Source organism: Peromyscus californicus, unplaced genomic scaffold (genome assembly GCF_007827085.1).
Source record: "Peromyscus californicus insignis strain IS unplaced genomic scaffold, ASM782708v3 Scaffold_11__1_contigs__length_118956290, whole genome shotgun sequence".
Classification (NCBI taxonomy): domain Eukaryota; kingdom Metazoa; phylum Chordata; class Mammalia; order Rodentia; family Cricetidae; genus Peromyscus; species Peromyscus californicus.
In genome coordinates, this window is record NW_026294402.1 from 51,281,927 (window position 1) to 51,298,798 (window position 16,872).

A 16,872-nucleotide genomic window follows, 5' to 3' on the forward strand; every position below is an offset into this window, starting at 1 on the left:
TCCCATCAATGAGAAGATTCTATGCGCACATGTTTTCTCTCCCCATTCACCCTGTGTATATGATGACGCTTTATCCCCAAGACTCCTATCTGCAGGGAGGCTGGGTGTAAGAACATCTGTGTTAGGTGTGTGAGTATCAGTGGGTCTGCAGGGGCCAGAAGCAGGTGGTGAACCCCAACATCCAAGCTGCAGTTCTCCCCAAGAACCCAGGCCAGTCAGCTACACCTCTCCCACTGTGAATCAATCAACAAAACCAGAGGAAACAGTGTAGAAGACTGGGCTCTCTTGCAATTCTAGAAGGTTCCTGTCCCCTAAATATTTATTTACAGGACTAATAGCCCACTGACTCCCAACATACCCTCAAATAGACAAGTTGAGTTATGTGAGGCAAGACAGAAAGGGCCAGCAAATTTGTCTGGAAGGGTAGTGAATGTTATTGGAATGTTAGTCCAATCCACCAACTTCATGAGGATTTTTTTAAAGACTTTTAAAATATTTTAACTCTATCTGTGTGTGTGTGTGTGTGTGTGTGTATTTTAACTGTGTGTGTGTGAGTGTGTGTGTGTGTGTGTGTGTATGTGTGTGTGTGTGTGTGTGTACTTGAGTACAAGTGCCATTAGAGAGAAGAAGACGGTATCACATCTCTGGGGCTGGAGTTCTAGGTGGCTGTGAGCTGCCCAACATGGGAGCTGGGAACTGAACTGGACTAGTCTGTAAGAGCAGCGCATACTCCTGAGTACTGAACCACCATCTCTCTAGCCCCCTTCTGAGGGTCTTCTATCTCATCTGCAGGGGCCAGGGGCTGCATTCCACCATGAGGATCCAATCATATGAAGGGCCTGCTCCATGCTCTCTAGACAAGGAGATAGCTCCCGCTGCCATCTCCCCACGTCCCTCACTGGACCCATTAGGCCCCTTGGAACCCATTCCCAACCGACCCTCAGTCTCAAGCCCGGTCCCTGTGCCTCCCAGTTATACTTCAGTCAATGTTGGGGCTCTTCCTCACTGACAGACCTGCACCTGCTGTGCCCTCTGACGGGGCTATCCTCCCTCCCTGGCCAGTTCCCAGTCCCCTTCACGAAGCTTCTCCTATGGACTCAGGGGCTGGGGGCCATTCCCTACCTTTGCCCAGTCCTTTCCTCACTCCACTCACTATGGCTGACTTCCCCAGGGCAGGGGTAGATCTTGTTCTCTGCAGCCCAGAGCCCAGCCCAGGCCTGATACAGAGGAGGCACCAGGAACAGATGTTCGTGGGATAGATTAATGGGATATCAGAGCATTGGTCCTGAGCTTGACACACCGTGGGCCTTCATAAGGTGGCCGGGTAGAGCAGAAATGGCATGGCCTGGGCACAAATGCCTAGCTTCCTGTCCGCTGTCAGCGCGATGGTCAGCAGGCATTAACCATGACACCTAGGCAATAACTGAAACAGGAGGTCCTCACTAGGGACCCCAGGAACCTGTGAGCACTGAGACAGTACAGGACTGGATATGAACATACGCATGTACAGAAGCACGTGGTACTGACTTTTAGATATAGGGTGTCTATAGCCCAACGTGATTATGAACAAGCAGGAACTGAGTAAGGCTGGCCCCTCACTAAAAAGAAGCATGCAATGTCCCCCTACACGTCAAGCACCAGGTACAGACAAGGTGGTACAGGTCCTGTGGCCCCAGGGTCTACACCAAGACCCCTATGGGAGTCATGGAGAGAGCATGCAGCTCTGGACATGGAAAGGAGCTGTTCAAGGTAGGAGCAGTTTTGGCGTGCCGTGAGTTTCCCTTCAAGGAAGAGAGCCAGCACCAGCTGGATGGGTCAGAGTTCAGCAAGGACTGGGAACCCCAATTTCACTTGACTCTCTGGGCCTTGGTTTTCCTGCTGAAGTCCCTGGCTACATGTAGTGGTCCTAGGGAGTCCTGAGAATGTGTATGGTTGTGGCCACCCCCAACACCAGGTTTCAGGCCTGGTCTATACTGTCCATTTGGCAGAGGCCTGCATCTCTCATTCCTTAGCTTCCTGCTGCCCCGACTGGGGTAGGAGACTGGTGACCCTGAAGTGGGAATAGCCTTACTGAGCCCCAGGCCCCTCCTGAGGGCTGCAGTCACTACCTCCCATATTAAAAGGACAAAAGAAATAAGAGATGTCGTGGCGAGTCTGGGCGGGACAATGGGAGCCTGGGACCAGGCAAGAATGCTCAGCAACCAGGTCAAAGTCACATGGGCTTGGCTATCCCTTCCTCAGTTCCCTCTGACTCTTCCAGGGGCTTTCCTCAGCTCGGCCTTGGTCACAGTGGGAGCCGGTGACAAATCTGGACCAGGGTCCCCCTGCCGTGGCTGGATTCACTTCTGACACAAATACATCTTGCCCTTCAATGCCTCCATGCTTGCCTCAGCACTTCCTGATCCTTCCAGAAGCAGGCAGCTAGCCAGAGCTCCAACAAACTCACCCTAACACAGGTCTGCAGGAAACCCCATTCCTCCAGCCGCCCTGGGCCCTGGGTTCCACTCCTACACAACCAGGACACAACTCCTCTTTGTCCTGCTGTGACGGGCTTAGTGGTACAGTTTGCTTAAAGCCAAGAAGAGGAACTTCCTGTCCTTCATCTCTAGGCCTCAGTCTCCCCATATCGAAGCAGGAGGATTGCCATGAAGGATGCTGTAGGGAGCCTGCCGGTGCCAGTTCCAAACTCTGAAGAGGCAAGATGGTCACCATCCAGCAAGGGCAGTGTAGCCATGCAGAAGAGCCGCAGCAGGGCTCTAGGCTGGAGGTGTCTGAGCCTCACAGCGCCTCCATAGCGCCACAGTCTCCACCATGCCCTGTTACATCACACCCGCCAGAGCTACTCATCACCTACCTGGCCCCTTTAGGCTCCAAGGACCACAAGCAGCTTAAAAATGGAAACCCCAGTGTGAGAGGAGCAGTGTGATCAGAGAGATGGTGGGCAACTCCACACAAGTTCCAGAACAGCCAGATGAAGACCCCAGACCCTTGGGAGCCACTGTGGTTCCATACATGCCTGGCCTTACCAGGGCCAACTGCAAATCTCCGACACGTGCACAGAGATTTGGGGGCAGAGCTGAGCTTGAGTTTTCTGTTGCCGCTCCTCCGTAGCCACGGACTGTACAAACTCAGTCCCTAGAAACCAGTCCTGGCTAGCAATGGCCTGTGACTGGACAGACCTCATTGCAAACAACTTTGCCACTGGTGGATACCGTCTGGCCAGGCAGGGCTCCCCAGCAAATTAAGACCAATGCCAGCCCCGGACTCATTCATATTCTGGTCTGGCTGCCCGCTTCAATACGGCTGTGAGACACAAGGGCAGAGGCAGCCCTCCGAGAATGCCCAGCGACGACTCCTCTCTATCGTTAGTGCTTTTGAAAAGCTCCGCATACTCTGCAAACAGGGAAGCAACACGGTCTGGAGAAGGGAAGAGAGGAGAGGGCTGGGGACTGGAGGCCGGAGGCTCAACAGAAGTGGTACTGGCAGCAGTCTGGGGCCCTGAACCCTGGAGCTGAAGCCTAGTGGGATCTATGTCTGCCAAGGACATTGGTCCCTGATCTTCCATCTCACCTCAAGGGATTGTTCCAGGTCGGCTTTAGAGTCAGAGGTAAGTAGGCTTTACAAACTGTAGAGGGCTGTGCCTTGAAGAACACAGGGAAGAAGCCTGTCTAGGGAAGTAGCGACCTAGGAACTAGATTCACCACCAAAACAAAGGACCCCATCCCAGGGTCCAGGGTAAAACCTTAAGCCCCCTCACTACTGTACAGACAGCAGAGGTGAGCAGCAGAATGTGGGTACCGTATCTTAAACACCATCCCCCCAGACTTACCTCAGTAGACCCCAGCTAGCATCCATATTCCACTGTCCCACTGCAGACCCAGGGGATCCTGCCAGCACTTATCTCCTGCTCAGAACCCTTCTATGGCTCTCCACTTCCCAACAGACTACTGCAAAGCCTTCCCCAGGAGCTCAGACCCACCCGGGAAGCCTGAGCACCAGTCACACTTAAGTCCTCCGAGGTCACTTTCCCCTCTGCAATACCACTTCTGCTGTGAAAGTTCCTCCTCCTTGGCTAAAGCTCACCCGTCAGACCCTCAGCCCTCTCCAAGATGCAACCCAAGTGTTTCTCCTCTACATCGCTCTCTCTGACTCCCCTGGCACATCCTACCCTGAACTGTGAGTGACTAACACAAAAAAATATGCTTGTGTGGTACTCCGCTATAACCAGTGGGCTCTCGGGCACAGGGGCTTTGTCTAGCTCATCCAGTACATTCCCACTGCATGGCAAAGTACGTGGACCACAGTAGGACCATTCCTCCGGGCAATCAGTCTTACCTGGGCACATACCATGCATCACACTCTGCTGGGGCTGCAGCGGCTGATGACCGAGGTGTCCTTGTCCTGAAGCTGTCTCCGGTGTATGTGCTCAGAAACTGTCTATTGGAGGCTAAAGGACACACGGACATTCTGTAATGGGGAAACTAAGACCCGGAGAGGCAAAATGCCCATCTCTAGGTGTTCTTGCCTCCAGCTCGCCTCTCTTCTACCCCTTCTCTCAGGGCTGTAGCAGCAGTGAGGGGCAACTCAAAACGAAACATTAGGGTCAAAAAGGGAAGAAAATATGGTGGATCCCCCCCTCCCTCCATGATGTAAAGAAAATTGCTTTTGCCAACCATCACAGCTTCAAAGCAATTAGAGTTTTTGGAGGGGACTCTGGGCACGAGCAAAAGTAGCGAAGTGAGCGCCCAGCGCGGCAGGGTTCCAGCATCGAGTAGGGGTGCGGTGGGGGTGCTAAAAGCAACAATTTTGGGCAGCAGAGATGGTGGAGATAAAATATTCCCTCAGAGGGAAGGTCCTGAAGGGGCCAGGGAGCCCCTCCTTCCCTCTCCCACCCTACGCTGAGGTAGGCAAGGACCTGACGTGGTGAAGAGAGGAACCACCCTTCTGTCTGCACCCAAGGGAGAGAAGCCCCTACTGGCTTCCACTCTCACCCCCTTCCCACTGCCACGCCCACTGCCACAAGAGCCATCTCTGGAAACCCCAGACCTTCCAAATCCTGAGAGCAGCCACCACTGCAGGTCTGAGGGCACAGCTCCCGGTGCTGCTCAGCTGGGACTAACAGGTGTTCAGCAAACTCATTCTGCTTCGTCCATGCTGGACCCTCAGCATGAGTCTCCAGGTCTTGGGATGGCTACATATGTGTCCAGATCTCACTGGGCCTCTGCAGTGGACCACCCCTGCCTCCCCTGCACCCTGAACCTTCCCAGGACCATTGATGGCCTCTTTCCAAACCCGGAGCAGCTACCTCTTCCTGTAACCTCACTTCTGTCTGCCTCGCTCCACACTGAGCCCCTGCCCGGGACAGACACAGCCTCCTTGAGGAGCACATGTTTTTCCATTCCTTTCCCTGAGTGATCTCTGCAAGGCCCTCAACCTCTCTGAGCCAGCTTTCCTCACCTATTAAATAGAAATGGTGACAAGACATAGTCCACGGGCTTGATAGGATTGGGTAAGGTAATACAAAGTACCAGACACTAGACTAACAGGAGTTTGGTAAACTCACTCTGCCTTCGTTAATGCTTGACTCTCAGGCATGACTCCCCAGGCCCCAGGATGGCCTACTGAGTCCACAGGCTCCCATGCGGCACTCAACCAATGCTCACCAGGAAGACTTGTGACAGCTGACAGGAGCAAAGGGTGTAGAAAGCTGTGGAAGTCTCTGTGCACATGGAGATCGAGTGAGTGAGTATGGGGCCAGTAATACCATGGCTTAAGAAAGACTTCCTTGGGGCCATGGAAACCCTCATTCTGAGCCTTGAGAAGCCTCCAGCACAGGAAAAGGAAGACAGATGTTCTGCCTCCTCTTTAGCCTATACCTGAAGCTTAACCTTTGATATCTCCCCTCCCCCAAGCCATGGGATCCAGTTGGAAACCAACACCAAGAGAGCAGCCATTGAGGATAAAGCCGAGAGCAGAAGCCAGGCCTCATGATCCATCAGACAGCTCTAGGCTCAAATCTCAACTTCACACTGACAGGTGGGTGACCTCTCTGAGCCACAGTTTTCGAGGGCAGCATTCTCTCAGGGTCCACCTGGGTTCCTGAAGAGAGAGTTTAGACAGAGCAGGGATATCCATGGACTGTCGGCATGGTGCTCTCTGCCCGTCCCTATACACTGGGACAGAAGAAGGCGGCAGAGGTAAGGGACAAGGTCTTGAACCCTCTGGTAACCGTCCTCAGCTCAATTCCCATTCACCAGGGCTTGAAGGACCAGCCACGGATAGTGCTCCCACCTCACTCAGAGCACGTGAGGCCCATCCCCACTCAGTTTCTCCAGAGAAAACATATCACCCAGTCTAACTGCTGACGGGCACCCCTGGGCCCTCACTGGGCCCTGGTCAGTTTCAGTCCTCTCCTTCCCTGATGGCAGGGGACACACAGGCTTATGGAATCTGTCAGCCTGCAGGAACACAGACCAGGGATCAAAAGTGGTTTGCTATCTCTGTCTTTCGCTCTTCCTCTGGTCATCTCTCTCCCAGGGGCTTTCTCATCCCTACTTCAATGCCCCAAAACAACCCTGATACCAGTCAGAACTTTCTTTATTATGGGGTCGGGGCAGGTGATATGATGCCAGTCTCAGGACGGTATTCTCTCGCACGCACGCACGCACGCACGCACGCACGCACGCACGCACATCCTGCCAGCCCCCACCTCCGTCGTCTTCCCCATTGCCTCCCTAGAACCTGCATGGCCAAAGCCCGATAATGTTCTCCTAAGTTAAACAATAAACAAGGAGTTGTTTTAGTTTTTCCTGACACTGCAGTTCCTTATTAATCCCACTGCAAACAAAGGGAAGAGAGACAATTAATCTAAAAGAGGTCACTTCCTGTCTCCTATGGAACCTCCAGTCTGTGCTCAAAGACCCACCCAGATGCCAGGCGGTGGTGGCGCACGCCTTTAATCCCAGCACTCGGGAGGCAGAGGCAGGCGGATCTTTGTGAGTTCGAGGCCAGCCTGGTCTACAGAGCAAGATCCAGGAACGGCGCAAAGCTACACAGAGAAACCCTGTCTCGGAAAAAAAAAAAAAAAAAAAAAAAGACCCACCCAGAGGTGTTCCTATTCCTGCCGTCCACCAGGCTCCGGGGCTCCTCAGCCTCTTTTACCCGTCCTGTGTGCATCAGGCCTGGCCTGGCACCCAGGGCCACCCCCTCGGTCCCCTTTCTCTTCTCTGTTATGTGACCTTGGACAGGACAGATGGCTTCTGGGACTTTGGTTTCTTCATCTCTCAAGGATAAAATGGAGAGAATACACACGACCCTTTGAGATTAGACAGAAACATTTTCTCTTGTTTTAAGAGACAAATGTTGGAACTATTTAGGGATGAAATGTCATGATGTCGATGATATGCTTCAAAATAATTCAGAGAAAAAAAAAGATTGTTAAATCCAGGCGAGGGTGTCTGGGAGTTCCCTGTACTCTTTGCTTTTCTGAGTGTCTGAAAATGTTCCTAACAGAAAGTTAAAAAAGCCTTGATCACATGACCAAGCCCACAAACAATGCCCTGAGCTTCTGGGCATACCTCAAAGGCAATCAGGTCTTGTATGTAGGTTAAACATCCCCCACCCCCCACCATCTCCTCATGCTGGTTCCCTGCAAGTTGCTTTCTCCCACATCGCACTGGAGCCCAGCTCCCTGTTTAGAAGTCAGACTCAGCACTTCATTATGGTAACTATTGTCTGTGGCCATGGTCCTCTATCCTCCAGTCCCCTGGCCTCTCTGCAGTGAATTGTGGCACGGGGTCCATCGTCTCTGAACCTCAAAATGTTCCTACTCAAGGCATATCAGGTAGAAATGAGAACAAGCTGCCATCATTCAAAGGCAAAGTGACTGACGTCCCATTTAACAAGAGGGAAAGAGGAGTCCCAGAGCTAGGCTAGACTGGAAACAAAATAAAGAAGATAAAACACAAAGGAAAGAAGAGGTGAGCAAAACTTCCCTGTGTGCCCCAATGCTCCTCCTCCCCAATCTCAACCCTGGACCCTAGACTGGAGGGAGGCCCAGCACCTCTGCTCTCTAGCTCCTGTTTGTCCAGCCTCCTCGTCAGGGATGAACAGCATGATGGAAATCCTCCAGCCTGGCCCAGCTGACCCACACAAGCGCTGGCCAGGCCTGCCCCACTGGTCGATCATGAAGAGTTATCAGAACCCCAAATAATCAATCGCTAATTGCTGAATGCTGTGCAATTCATCGGCAAGAGTTATGTGTGGCCAGTGACTGGGCACCCCGCACCAGTCTGATGGAGCCTCCCGGGACAGAGTGGGGTTATGTCTGCGGTGAGCCATGCGGCAGAAAAGCCGCCCATAACTTTTAAGTTTCTCAAACAATATCCTGGGCACAGCCCACATCCTGGGCCCTGGGGCCACCCAAGGAGGAAGTGCAGTGGCCATGGAGGCCCTGAGGGAGGAGCCACATGCCTCAATTAGTTTATCTGTCCCCTGAGCATGCCAGCTACCCAAGATGGATAAACCACAGCATGGGGAGGGGGCAATAGCAGAGGACTGCCTGAAGCACGGAGTCAGACTAGGCAAGGTGCTGGAGAGTGGGGACAGGAGCCTGGAGGGAGCAGGGAAGCCAGTAGGGTAGTGAATGACAGCATTAACCACTACCATGTGCTGAGAGGGACTATCCACAGTCACCTCCGGGCTACATGCCTCAAGCGGCTGGTCTTAGTCATCTCTGTCCCCATAGTACCCAGCACAGCTGGGCTCAAAGGAAGCGCCCAGCAAGTGAATCACCAAATGCTTGCAAGGTCATTAAATTGTAAGGTCCAGACTCCTGGACTCACTGCCGTGGAATATTGTTCTTATGCTCCACCCACTTACAAATACATACTTGTACAAGAGCCTCAAAAATAGTGTTGGGGAACAGGCTAGGAGATCCCTCTTTCCAATCTACAGAGAAATGGGGCTTGGGAGAATAGTGATCTCCCTAGAGTCACACAGCAATCAGAGGCAGAGTCCAGGACCTTCACCCACTCCCAGAAGACTGAGCCCCACTCACTTTGGCATATCCCAGAACTATATGAAGGCCACACCTAGGTCCTCCCAGCTTCTCCTGCCCTACCTCACCAGGAAGCTACCCACACTTAGCCCCTTGCCCATGTGGAGAGGATAGAGAAACACAGGCAATGAATGCTCTTGAACATCCCTGGTACCAGCTTCTGTGACTGAGGCTGGACACCAGGACCATTTACTCCTGCTTTAATGGAATCAGGGCTACGCAGGGATGTCCAGAGTCTCCAAGCTTGGAGCAGACAGAAGACAAAGCCACTCTCAGTCTCTATCCCAGAAGTCTGGGGAATCTAATCCTGGAATAAGAGCACTGGGCAGTATCACTTTCCTGACATCTGTCTTCTCATCTGTGGGACAAGGCAGTGTTCTGCCCTCGGCATAGGACAGCCATCAGGGTTACACGTGAATATAAAAATGCAGGAAAAGGGCAGGAGAAAGGGCTCTGCAGTTTAAGGACACTGGCTGCTCTTGCAAAGGACCCAGGTTCAGTTCCCAGCTCCCACTTGATGGCTCACAACCATCTGTAACTCCAGTTCCACAGGATCCAACACCTTCTGCTGACCTCTTTAGGCACTGTATGCATATGGGGCACTTAACATACATGCAGTCTAAAACTCATACACCTAAATTAAAATGATAAATAAATATTGAGTGTGTGTGTGGTGAATAGGATGTGGTAACACACGCTTGTGACCCCAGCACTTTGTAGGTGGAAGCAGAAGGATCAGGAGTCAAGGTCATCTTCTACTGGATAGTGAGTTTAAGGCCAGCCTGAGCTACAGGAGGTCCTACTACCACCCCCCAAAAAGTATTAAAATATGAAAATTATATAGCAAGTGTTGTAGGAGATAATGCCAAGGCTCCTCTTTGCTTCTGTCAGGACACTGAAATCAATGGACTTTACATCCCTCTCCCCACAGAAGGCACAAAATGAGTTCCCATTGCCTGGCGCTCTACACTCTTCACAAGAGAATGTTTTCAAAGTGTGTTGATGACATTTCTATTACATTAATATCAATCTCTCCATGATACAGGTAAAGAAACTGAAGTTAAAAAAAAAAAAAAGACATGATTTATCCAGGTTCACCAGACTTGGCAGCAGCTGAGTAAGAACTGAAACCCACTTCCATCTGGCATGTACACCCCAGGCCATTTTGATCGTACCCAGTTGGTTTAAGGCTTTCTACACCCAGAATCTCAGAGACAGAATCCGTTCTCAGTGTGAGGAAGTATACTACCACATACACATATAGACTCCCCTGAGGCCCGAAACCGGCTCCCCAAGGCTCATGGGCTGCAAGGCCATCAGAGCTGGGTGGGGCATATGAGAGTAAGGTGGCTGTCACAGCTGCCCTTAGGCAACCTGGATGTCCCAGGCACAAAGCTGCCTGGCCAGCTGCCCTAGCAGATGGGTGCTAGAACCAGGCTGCCTGCCAAGACCCAACCTCCATGTCCAAACCAGCCTGGACATCAAGTTCCATTTTGGCCTCTGTCTGACCTGGCCCTGGTGGCTGGCAGTGCCTGTAGACCCAAAAGGCCGTGGTGACAGCCGCTATCTCTCTTCCAGCAGCAAGCATCTCCCCTGATGTGGCCATATGGCCCCATATGCTCCCTGACAGCTGGACTACCAAAGCAACTGCCTGAGGATGTCCTCTTTAGAGCCCCAGAGGCCCTCACCACCCCACCCACCTCTGCCCAGCAGGCCCCAGGAATCGCCAGGAAAATGCTAGGCTGGAATGCTGTACCCCCAACTTCATGCCCTATGCCAGTCATGGCCCCTCTGGGGCTTGATCTCTTTATCTATCTAACAGCAATGCTGACCTCTAACCCCATCCCTTTGTATCCCACTTCCAAGGTTATAGATCACCCAAACTCACTCCAGTTATCCAGGGAGACAATCTTCCCCATTGTCAAGATATAGAGAGACACTGAGGCCCAAGGGCTGGCTCAGTGGCTTACTCAGAGGCACATAATACTGGGAACTACATCTGTGACTTGGGGCACCGGCCATTTCTACATGTCTCATAGGTGATGCTGGAGCTAACCTGAGCCCTAGGCCAACTCTTGTGACCCACTCATGTCTCCACTCGGAAAGAATCTGTCTTTGATCACTTGCCCTTCACAGGAAGATACACCAGGTGCTGCCCCTGCTGCTGCCCCTGAGCCTGGACTCCCTCACAGCCTCAGGACTACCTCTCTGGCTAAGCAAGGCTCTTCATCACCACCAGCAGACATGGGTTTAAATTGCAAATCTAATTTTGTCCCTTAAGAATTTTATCTCTGACCCCTGTATCCGGCATCAACACATGCTCCTTCTCTGGGCACTCAGACTCTCCTCACGTTGTCCTGCTTATTGCCTGTCATTCTCCTGTGTGAGCTACTCCATAGCAAACACGCTCTACCCACACCGGGTGCTTCCCACCTCCTTGCCGTTGCTAATGCTGGGCCATCTCCTGGAAAGCCCTCACCCACATCCACATTCTCCAGTCACTCATTGATTCAACAAAGATTTATGGAGCATCCACCACGTGCCAGAAACATTTCAGCAGGCCCGAATACCTCCTGGCCCTTCCATGCCCTCTGAACTGCCCCTTCTCGTCACCCAACCTGCGCTTATGGACTTGCTGGGCCCTCTCTGCTCAGACCCAGGTTTGTGGGTCCAAGCCTGGTTCCCCTTCACAGCTCGTCCATGGAGGGACAGCATTATCATCAGCATGCACCCAAGTTCCAAACCAGATGTCTCAGATGTACAGTGAGCCCTAAGTGCAGGATTCCAGGCAGTGGAGAGGAAGGACTAAGGTGTGGTTTGGGGGGATAGGTATTTAGCCCTGAGAAATTATGAAAAAGATGTACACTGACCAAAGTGACCCTCTACCCCTAAAGGAGGTCTAAGTGGCCAGAGACTTTTGCCAACAAGTCACCCCATGATCCAGTCTACCCAGCAACTTCCTTAGGTAGCTAATTTGAATGTAACAATTTTACAATTTAAACTCCAGACAAAATGGAGTGAGGGGTGTCAGGCCCTGGCTAGCAAGAGAATCTGGGGTCCACATTCCTGAGGTTGGAGTGGGAATGGCTATCTTCCTAAGGGGACAGTCAGTGGTCCTCAGGAGGATTCTTATCCCAGCAGCACAGATAAAGAGCCAAGGAGGTGAATTGCCCTTTCTCCAGCTTAGGAAGACACAGGGAGCTCATCTGGCTAAAACCAGCTGGAAGCATGGAGCAGAGCCACCTCTAGAACAGAAGAACAGGGCAGAGGTTCAAACAGGCCTGGATGGCAGAAGTTGGGCCATGCCAGACATTTGGCCATTCTCTAGTCACCTGGAACATTGGTCCACACCCAAGAAACAAAAATCGAAGGCTCAATGATTGAAAACTTGCCTCACATGGATGCCCTCAGTTGGTTTTCAGCCCTTCAGAATAAAACAAAGGTCCCATTAGGGAGACACAGAGGTAGAGGGAGCATGGTTGGAAGAGAACAGAAAGGCTGTGGTTGAGAACGTCAAGTCAGCAGGAGTTGGAGAATCAGCCAGAGCCAGCACAGGAGAAAGAAGGAGAGGCAGAGAGGCTGCCTGGGTGGGAAAGCCAAGAGAAGCTGAGGGAGCTATGGCAGCATCCATCCTGCAGGTACAACCACCACACCCAAGGTGAGGCCCAGTCACCCCTGGGCCTCACCTGCACCTCCAAAGGCCTGAATGGACCTGAGGAGTCAGAGATCTGCAGGCTCTTCTGACCTCTTGTGTTTGAGCTGGGCCCCCTGGGCAGGAAAGGGCCCAGAGGCCATTGGGATCCCTTCCTTCCCCTAAGGATACTTTTAGCTCTCTACAGCAAAATTACTTGCTAAAAGGTGAACTCTTTGGCCCAGGGGAGCCCACACAGAATGGACATTGCCAAGGCTCAGCCTAGCTCTGATCCTGGAAAAATACTGGCATGCCAGAGCTGTGCTGAGTATAGCAAGCAGTCCAGGCTACAAACCATCACAGAGCACAGACAGGATCTGGCCCCAAATCTTGGCAGCGTAAGTTTAACCAGACTGGAGCAAGAGGTCCCATAGACCAAGTCAGAGAGATAAAGTGCCTTAGCTAAACTACTTCAGGCTGAGTAGCTGTCCCATCCAGGAAAGACGTTGGTAACTAACAGCAAAGAGCTATACTGAGATGACTCCAGCAACAGGCCTCTGGAGTCCTGGCTCCTGGGCAATAAAGTCCAATCATCCTGCCTTTCCCTTCCTGCTTCCCCAGGACCAGGATCAGAGCATCCCATCAGAGAGCCTCTTAGCTCAGTTTCTGCTTCAGTACCCTCCTCTGTGAACAGAAAGCCTCCCTGAGGTGACTGAGAGACTCCAGGGAGATAATGGAGGTGGAAGGAAGCGTTAATCTGAAAGCTAGTCACAAGTAGAGATTGCCTTCCTGGAAAATCTACCTAGATACTGGCTAGTCCAGCCACCATGCCACTCCAAGCAGCAACCAAGCAAAGATCAAGGCTTCTAAGCCCAAAGGCTTGTGCTTTGAATGCCAGGAAGAAAATGTATACGGGCTCCATCTGCACGAAAGAGAACTGGAAGGATTCAAGATCAATCAGCATCCAAAAGTTGCTTCCTGGAAGAGGAGGAACCTGTGCTGAGCTAAAGAGAGTAGGAGAAGGTTCCCTCAAGCAGCCAGTACAGGACCAGCAGAGACTCACAGGGAAGGGGATACATCGAGTAAGAGAGGCTGACATACATTGCTCTAAGCTGGGATGGGGGATGCCAGGCTAGTTGGCCTGGGTAGCCCCTCCTATCTATCCTCAGCCCCTTGAGAACTGGGCATCTAGTTCCTCAATGGCTCAACTCAGACACAATAGTTTGTATTGGCAGGTAGTTCCTTTCTTTGAGCTGCCCACTGAGCAAGGGACACACTCGCGGTCACACATCTGCATGCTCCCCACTCCCCCCACCGTCATGCTAGCTGCAGACATTGCTTGGCCCTTGTGGAGCTGTAATACGCAGTCCCGCCTGACCCTGGCAGGGTCACGGGAATCTGGTCCGGTAACAACTCCAGTGGCACTGTTGGGCTCGATGGGCGTCCCAGGAAGCCCATGGCTGACCTGATGGGATGTGAGGAAGGCACCCCTCGACCCACCAGAGGGGTCCAACCAGAAACCCCACCCCACTCTCCCTCGTGTTTTCTCCTCGTGAAAGAAAAGCCAAAGTTGAGCCATTAAAGCGCCTCCACCCACACTGCCTCCAGGCCCGCCACGCCCGGGATGCTCCGCAAAGTTGCTCCAAGCCTGGGTGATTCCTCTCAGGTGAGGGTTTGACGGAGCTGCGCAGCAGGCGAGGAGCGCGGTCACGCCAAGGGGTACCGAGCGTGCACGCCCGTCACGGACGCGCATTCGACACCCCACCCCCACCGCTGCCCCCGAGGTTCCAGCCCAATCAGAGGCTGCGCACGCTGCGCTGCCGGCGGGCTGACACCCCAGCTCCCCCTCCTGCACCCCTACGGCCCCAGCCCAGCCAGCAGCATCCCGACCCGGCCACACTCACCATCGGAGCGCGCCGTCCCCGCGCGGCTCTGCTCTGGGCCGGCATCACCCGGCTAGCCTCCGATCCCTGCTCCAGCTTGGGTTCCCGCTCTGCAGGGCTCGGCTCCGAGATGGTAGTAGCAGCAACGAGCGAAGCAGGAAGGGCGTGTGTGCGTGTGTGTGTGTGCGTGTGTGTGCGTGTGCGTATGTATGAGAGAGAGTATGTATGTGTGAGTGTGTGTACACGGGAGAGCACGCACAGTGTGTGCGCGGGAGGGCCCCGCGCTCCCCTGCACACCCGATTCCTGCCTCCTGCTCTCCACGCTGCGATGCCAGCAGAATCCCTAAAGCGCGCTCCCACCCGCCTGTGCGCTCACACTCGCGCACACACGCGCACACTTGGACGCGCACACACCCCCGCTGCCGCACACCCGGCTCTGCACTCCGGGTTCTCGCCCTCCCGGGGCGCTCATCGAGGCCCCCGGCTGCCCCAGCGTCCTCACCGCGCGACCCCTCCTGGGTCGACCGCGCCTCACGTACCCCGCCACTCCCAGAGGCCACCCCGCGGGCGTCCCTGCTCCTCCGTTATGCTCTGCCCCACCGTGGCCGAGCTTGTAACCTCAGTCGGGCCCCACGGCCGGGTTCCTGCAGTTCCCCCCTCACCCCTGCCCCTGCGTGTGCTCTTGCTCCTTTCTTCCTGCTCTCTGTCCCCCACCAGTCCCCGACCGGTCCCCGGCCTCTCCCGCTGTCTCTTCGTCTGCCTCGCCGCCGCCCTTTTCCGCGCCCACCTCCCCACGGCCCTGCGCTGCCTCTCACATTCTCCGCATCACAGCGGGTACCGCCTGCCGCTAGCTGAACCCCAGCTACCGGCACGCAGTGGGCGGCGAGGGTCCCCGCTGTCCCTCCGCTCTTGGCCGGAGCCGGGCTGATGGCGACGTCCCGCGCTAGCCTCGGCTGCGACTCACAGAGCTCATCTCGCTGGGACTTAAAGGCATAGCGCACACGGCTCGACCTGCCCCACCCGGGGCGCGGAGAAGAGCGGCCTCGCAGTGCGGGAGCAAGCCCGAGCCGTGGTGCAGCTTGGGCTGTGCAGAAGGCGCCCCGTCCGCCGAGCTTGAGTCCAGCCCTCCGGGGCTGGAGGTGAGTCAAGGAGAAGGACGATAGAGAGCCGCCCAGGCCGCGCCATGCAGGGGGCGCTCAGCGATTGTCGGCTCCATCTGAGGGCCAACTAGGGACTGGGGGCAGTGCAGGCCGGACCTCCAGGAATCTAAGACCCCGGAGGAAGGATTAGGAAGATAGGTGTCCTGACATTAACCCATCCCGGGGTGAAGACACCTGTCAAGCAGGGAGAGACAGAGCTTCTGGCCCAAGGTGGCCTCCCCCTCTTAACTATGTGACCTTGGGCAGATGCCTACACTTCTCTGCCCCTCAGTTTACCTAGGAAAGACACAGGCTTTCATCATCTCTAGGGCCATACCAGCTCTGGTATGTTAGCTGTTCTGAGGACGTTGGGGTCCTGGAGACACAAAGCAGACCTTCCACACCCAAATCAGACCTCTCGCTTATGTGTGTAATCACTCTAGTCCCTTCAGGTCCTGGTTGCCCCCCATTTGTCCTGACTCTTCTCCCATCTCATCAGACAAACGGGGGAAAAGGCAAAACTGAGCAGAACAGGAACCCCCTGGGTACAGCACTCTACAAAACAGCGTCTCCCTGGACTTTCATGTTTGTGGCTCCTGCCCCCATCTTGCGCTAGGTACAGGAGTATTAGTGTCCGGTTGACCGAGGCATCAATCAGAAAATGAGGAAGCAGGTGGTGTAAGGAAGTTGTTGGAATGCAGGGGAGGCTAGACAGCTTCCTGGAGGAGGTGATGGTGGACCCATTTAGTAGAGCATGAGCAGGAGGTGGCCAGGCAGGAAGGGAAGGAATGGGAATCTCATTCAGAAAGAAGCATGCACCAAGACCAGGAAGTGAGGAATAAGGAATGGCAGGGTGTATTTTTGAGAAACCTGGAATTGAGTTTCAGCTTGATTCTGGGGCAGCATCAAGGCTACAACTTGGCAGATCTAGGTAGGAGCCCTATCCTCACCTCCCAGCCCAGGAGGCCTCTTCTCTCTTTTTCTCTTGCCTAAGCCCTGCCTGTCCAACCTCGGGTGCCATACCAGCAGCCTAATGAAGCACAGCCTCCCCCTGCTGACCGGAGCTGGAAGTAGAAGAAGCCTCGGCTGGGCTGGGCCAGGATGCCAACCGGAAGGGCCAAACTCAAGCTCATCATCAGGGAGTCATCCTACAATTAGGCG

At 53.9% G+C, this 16,872-nt stretch overlaps 1 protein-coding gene across 6 annotated transcripts in view; it reads right to left on the minus strand.

The window, feature by feature from the left end:
• Lingo1 (leucine rich repeat and Ig domain containing 1) overlaps positions 1-16,653 on the minus strand; it is a 266,682-nt gene extending 250,029 nt beyond the window's left edge. For 4 of the 6 annotated variants that reach the window (XM_052761253.1, XM_052761245.1, XM_052761226.1 and 1 more), the window contains exon 1: positions 14,594-15,202. The gene's annotated coding sequence lies outside the window, so the exon portion shown is untranslated. Of the gene's footprint in view, positions 1-14,593 lie in introns of all 6 variants that reach the window. The other 2 variants (XR_008222940.1, XR_008222941.1) reach the window with 2 other exon arrangements.
• Positions 16,654-16,872: the final 219 nt, after the last annotated feature.